We start from the raw sequence: 6,425 nt of genomic DNA on the forward strand, positions 1-6,425 counted from the left end.
TACAATGGGATTTTGATCCCAAGGTTTATTGTGAAAATGATTTGAGTGATATTGTTCATATTTTTGGAAAAAATGATTTTTCTAAGTGTAAAGCCTAAGCATTCATCTAAACATACAATCCTAAACATACATCTAAACATGCATAACCTAAGCATATATCTAAAGGTATCTATGTGATGTGTGTGCATGTGTCGGTGCTTGTGTCGGTGTACATCATTAGAGTCCATTGTCCTTTACATCATTGGCCTAGATACATTCTATGGTCTTGCAAGAATTAAAAATATAAAAGAAATTACAAAACTCCTAGGTCTTTACATTCTAAGTACTAGTATGGGAATTAAAGTGCAAGAAATGAGAGTATGATGGGAGAATGAAGTATGCTTATGGAGTGTATGAGGCATGAATCACAAGGAAATGGTTAGTGGCATATGGTAATATCAAGGAAAGCAAGTAAAATGCTATATCAAAATGGTAAACTAACAACAAAAGGTAGCAAAAATATACCTAATAAAAACCATAAGTCCAAAGTAAATAAAAGACTTATAATCCTCACATCATGGCAATTTTCAAAGAGTTTTAGGTTCAGCCCTAACATGAGAGTCATAAGACAATCACAAACCAAAGATTTATGGTGCATTCATAGGCCTATTTAGCACTAACTTTTGCACATAATAACATTCAAATAACTTGCCACATAAGAAATCAATATCACATGTCACAAGCAGCACCAAATACTCCAAATTAAGCAACAAACAATGCCTCAAAGTTGTTCATCAAGCACCAATTGTCATGAGCTAAAGTATTGGAATTAAAATGTGCGAAAAAAAAGTTTCACAATTATGAGAAGACAACACAAACCATACACAACTTCACATGTATTTGTCACCAATTTTTTAACATGCAAAAAGGTCTCAAGGAGTAAGTCTTGATCATCTAAGACACGTGTAAAAAAGAAATCACGAGGTTATCACAAATTTTTTTTTAACAAGATTCTTCAACAAAAGAAAAAAAATGGTTAAAAGAAAAGCAATAACCAAGGTGAAATAATTTTCACCTATTTGTTATCAAAATTGACATTTAAAACACACCAAAAATTGACAAAAATAACAAGAATATGTTGAAAAAAATTTTTAGACATTTTTGTCAAAGTTTTTTCTAGTAAACAATGGTGCGAACAGCAAAAATCAGCATGCATATAGCAAAAATAATAAAGGAAACGAGATCCAGTAGAGAACAGAAACCAGGCCCAAACACAGGTTGGATCTGGATCATCCAAGAGCCTTGGAGGCGTTGGATTGATCCAGAACCTCTAAAACCCTAGATCCAACGGCTGTAAGGCGAAGGGAGCATGGATATTCAGTGCACGCGCGCGCGTGTGATCAGGCAGGGGTATATAAACGAAATGCAAAGGAAGTTCACATAATACACACCACTTTCTCTCTCTAAACTGAGTTTAGAGAGAGAAGCTCTGCACAAGTCCTTCTTCTCCGACGAGATTCCGGCGAGAACTCAAGGAGAATTCCGGCGACGTCGCCGGAAAGTTTTTTTTTGCCGTTTTGAATTTTTTTTACAGTTTTTGAAAGATCTCCTCGTGTTCTTGCCGAATCCACCATTATCTTTGAAGAAAAACTCACACAAAAGCGTGGATCTACATCTTGATTCGAAAATAATTTTAAACAAACATGCACTAGGTTTTGTGAAACGAAAGGAGGCAAGAATTACCTCTCTTGTATGTTACGGCTTTGCTCCTTTCCTTGCTTGGATCTGCAGTTCGTTCCTCTTCTTTGTTCACCGTTTGCGAATTCGTTGAGCTTGAAATCGTAAGGTTGCAGCAAACGTTTTCCAGCACCGTTCCTTTTTATTGTCTTGATTCTGATTTTTGGCTTTGATTTGAATCTGTTACGAACAGTGATGAATTCAAATCGAATCCTGTGATATTGAGCTTTGTAGATGGTGATGAATTCGGCTTGAATTGTTGTTCTTGATTCTTTCTGGATTGATGGATTTGATTCGGTTCAGTGGTGAATCTGAACTGGTGATGATGAATTCGTGAGGAACAGTGTTGGAATTGGAATTGGTTATGGTGATTGTGATTTCTGGAATTTTATTGCGGTTGAATATGAATATTCATGAAGATTCATGCGATATTCATCTTGTTCTTGAGCTTTTTGGTTCTTTGATCTGAAAAAATGTGGAGAGAGAAAAAGGGACTTGTTTCTGCTGAGTTGTAAGAAAGTGAATGGATCTGTGTAGTGTATGTGATGACTGGCCTTTTTATAGGCTGACACATGTATGGACCTGGACCAGTAAGATAATGACACGTGTACTGGACTCATAACAAACTTTTGGACCTATTTGCAATTATTAAAAATTGAGGACTAAAATGCAAAATGACACAAAGGACTAAAAAGTAATTAATAATAAAATTGGTAAAAAACGTAATTTGGAAATAACGTAAAGTGAAACGATTAAAAATGACAAAACGGAATAAAACGAACCAATTACTTAAATGAGGTACTTTAAAGTAACCTCTCTCTGCCGAAATTTCGTGTGAAATGACCAAAATGCCCCTGGGGCTAAACGACTAAAAATGACTCAGATGCAAATTTTAAAATGGATTTTTAACAGGGAATTGAAGCAAGAGCTTATACAAGCAAATTAAGAGACTCAGAGACAATTTTAAGAGATTAAACAGAGCTTTAACACTTGAAAAGACTAAAATGCCCCTAGGGGCTAAACTGACTCAAAATGACTTCCAATGCAATTTTTGAAATGGATTTTGACATAGAATTGAAATAAGGACTTATTCAAACCAGTTGAAAAGACTCAAACAATTTTTCAAAGATTGAAAGAAATTTTAACATAGGAAATGACTAAAATGCCTTTTTTCATGAATTTTGCAAATAACATTGAAATAATATGCAGAGAAAAATGCAATTAATCAGAGACAAATTCAAACGACTTGAAATGCAAGAATAAGAAGAATTGAGCTAGTATTTTTAGGTCCAAAATTAGGGTATAACAATCGGATCGATCAAGGTTCCGAGGTAAACATGTATGCATGAATAGGTTTAACCTACATGAACGACAAGACCATGATTAATGTAATGTAGGTGGCATGTCTCTTGCTATCCACACCAGAGGGATACAAGGGGTTCTCATGATGAGAACGATTCAAGCCGTAAGGGACCCGCATGTCACCGAGTAACCAAGACGTAGGTGTTCGTGTCTCTTGTTATACACATCAGAGGGATACGGGAGGTTCTCGACTCAAGGGGAACGGTTTAAGCCGTAAGGGACCCGCACGACACCGAGGGAGTCCGATGTATGTACATCGGTCATGTATGGGATTGTTCTCAGGGTTACTCCACCCGGGGCTCTCTGTAAAATGAATCAAGATAATGATTGTTTGTTCAACGCTAACTTAATGAATGAACTTATGTACGACCATGCATGTTATGATTATGATTATGATTATTCAAGAATGTTTTCATGTATGATCATGTTAAGAACAAGAGCACAAGATGCTATTAGATAAGTATAAGTCATGAATTGAACAAGTAAAGAATATGGTACCGATGACGATCTTAGGTTCCCCTAATCGTCTGGTTTATGTTCGTGTCATGATTATGTTATGTTTAGGACTCGATACGTAGAGCGTATTCTTGGCAATGCGGTCCTAGATTCCCCCTCGGCCGCCATGACTCGTATAGGAAGTGAAGCCTATGACAAGTAAGACGAGCCTATGACGGGTCTAGCATGCACTACCATCTAGGAAAGCATGACCACACACGTATAATCAACCGTCAGGTTGTATTGTAGACATGTGGTAACCGTAGGTTTCCCCTGAGGTTACCTATAGCCTAGGATTTAGGGGAACTCACTGAGACATTATGTCTCATCCCAATCCTTATTTGTTTCAGATAATCAGGATGGACGTCAAGCTAGTAGCCAAATGGATGATACGACAAGTGTTCGTTCGTACCCGCTGCAGGATGATGTCGATATTCAAGGATGCATTTATTATACTTTAGAAAAGTTGAGTTGTATATCATTGTACGAACACATTTGTTGTATAAGAATTTAATTCGAAGTTTTATTGTTGTAAATTTTAATGAATCCAGTACTAAAATTAATGCACATGCTAAACTTTCTAGATACGTTTAGTGTGGGTGTTACATAGGATCCATAACATTGTTCTTAGGGGTGGGCATGGTTTAGTTTGGGATGAAAACTGAACCGAACTGAACTGTTTGCTAAATTTAAAATAATTGAACTGTTTGCATTTCGAACTGAACTGAACTGTTTCAAATCGAACTGAACTGTTTCGAACTGAACCGAACTGTTATTATTGATACCTTTGTAAAAAATATGAAATAAAAAACAAATGAAATCGAATTTTAGTTACCGAACTGAACCGAACCGAACTGTTTTAGTTCAGTTTCAGAACTGTTAGTAATGATTTAGTTTTTTTTTTTTTGGTTCAGTTCAGTTCGGTTTTTTGGTTTTTTTACCCACCCTTAATTGTTCTTGTGTTAACAGTTGCATAATTGAGATGGAGAAATTAGACATATAAAATGAGAATTAGAAAGAAAAGATACTCATAAACTAGGTAAAATATTGTGACTTTTAAGTGTTAATATGCAAAAGCAAAAAATCTGACTCTTTATTATTCATAATAGGGGTGTTCAAAACCGAACCAACCCAATAGAAAAACCGCAAACCAAACCAATCCAAACAAAACCGAAACCTCAAAAAACCGCACTTGGTTCAGATGAATTCGGATAACTTTTGCACTGAACCCCGCAGTTTGGTTTGGTTTGCGGTTTGCATCTCAGCAACCGAACCAAACCAAACCAAACCGCAAGAATAGTCAATATTACTTAAACTTGTAATAGCCCAATTACATAACCCAAGAATAATCTCTCTTTGACTCGATTTTTCCATTGTTGCACCATCATGTTCGATTCTAATTCCTTTCCATCTCCTTCAATTCATTTCCATTGATGAATTTGTTTCCTTTTCCTCATAATAATTTGTTTCATGCTTATGTTTCTTCTTAATTTTACCTATTTTGATATAAGTTTTGTTTGGTTTTAATCTGGTTAGTTATAATTTGTATGTAACTTTATGTATTGTCTATATATGTTGTGATGAGTGACTTTATAATTTGTATGTAACTTTGTGCACTTGTTTTGTTTCCTCTTATGAGTAATGAGTGACAATGATTTCATGATATTTTTGTTTAATTGTACTTCGATCAGTCATATTTGATTTTTGACATAAGTTGTGTTTGATTTTAATCTGGTTAGTTATAATTTTACCTGTTTTGATCAGCTATATAACCTTGGTGGTATGTTCTGCCAGTTTATGACACTATAATACATGACTATATTAAGGCATAACAATATATTGTTGGTATTGAAAATAAAAGTTTAGATCTATGCAATTCATGTATAGTCATATTTTATCATGTAAACAACAAAATAAAATGTCCTATGTTTATTTTGTAACAAGTTGACAATATTAGAGTTAATGTAATATTTTTTTATCTCGCGATAAACCGCACCAACCGAACCAATCTAAGCCGCATTAGTTTGGTTTGGTTTGGTTTGGATGACTTCCTAAAAATCAACCAAACCGCATGCTTTTTTTTCTCGCGGTTTGGATGACTTTTAGCTGAAAACCGAACCAAACCGCACCGCGAACACCCCTAATTCATAACACTTCATATCATCATTTTAATTCTAGTGCCCCAGTTAGATTATTCACTTGCTTTTCATGCATGACTCGTTGATTTAGTTGCTAAAATTATGGATGTAATTAATATTTTCTTGTACATGTAGTTGATTGATTTTATTTTATATTTATTAGTTTTTCTTTAACTTTGTAGTGCCCCTATAATTTTAACTGCTACTGGCATTTTACTTGTTTTTTTTATAGGAGTATGTATTTATAGGTAGTAAAAAAAAATTGGTGCCCCTAAAATTATGGTGCCCTAGGCTGCCGCCCCAGGTACTATATGTTTTAGTTCTCAACTCATACAACTTGGCTAATTCTTTGGGGACTAGTTAATTAAATTTTTTTATTTTTTTTTATCATAGTTGGGTTCAAAATTTTGGAAAATATTAAAACACCCAAACTAATATAGGAGAGGAAAATCATGTTCAAAAAATATCGGAGAGGAAAATCAAAAATAATCGTAGTGTCTTGATACCTGTTGACCATTTCATTGTTGTAGGCTATACTGTTCTGGTTTGAGATTGGACTTTTTCTTAGTAGGATCTCTCGAATCCTTCTTATCCGGAGGTTTTTGTGAATAGCCCAAATTATCATGATTATTTAATTATTTTTTTTTGTGATGGCCGGGGTTTAAACCTCGGACCTTACAAATATTATGTATTGATGCATTGACCCTACCAACT

Source organism: Medicago sativa, chromosome 2 (genome assembly GCF_051527215.1).
Source record: "Medicago sativa cultivar Bolivia chromosome 2, Bolivia_mono, whole genome shotgun sequence".
NCBI lineage: Eukaryota > Viridiplantae > Streptophyta > Magnoliopsida > Fabales > Fabaceae > Medicago > Medicago sativa.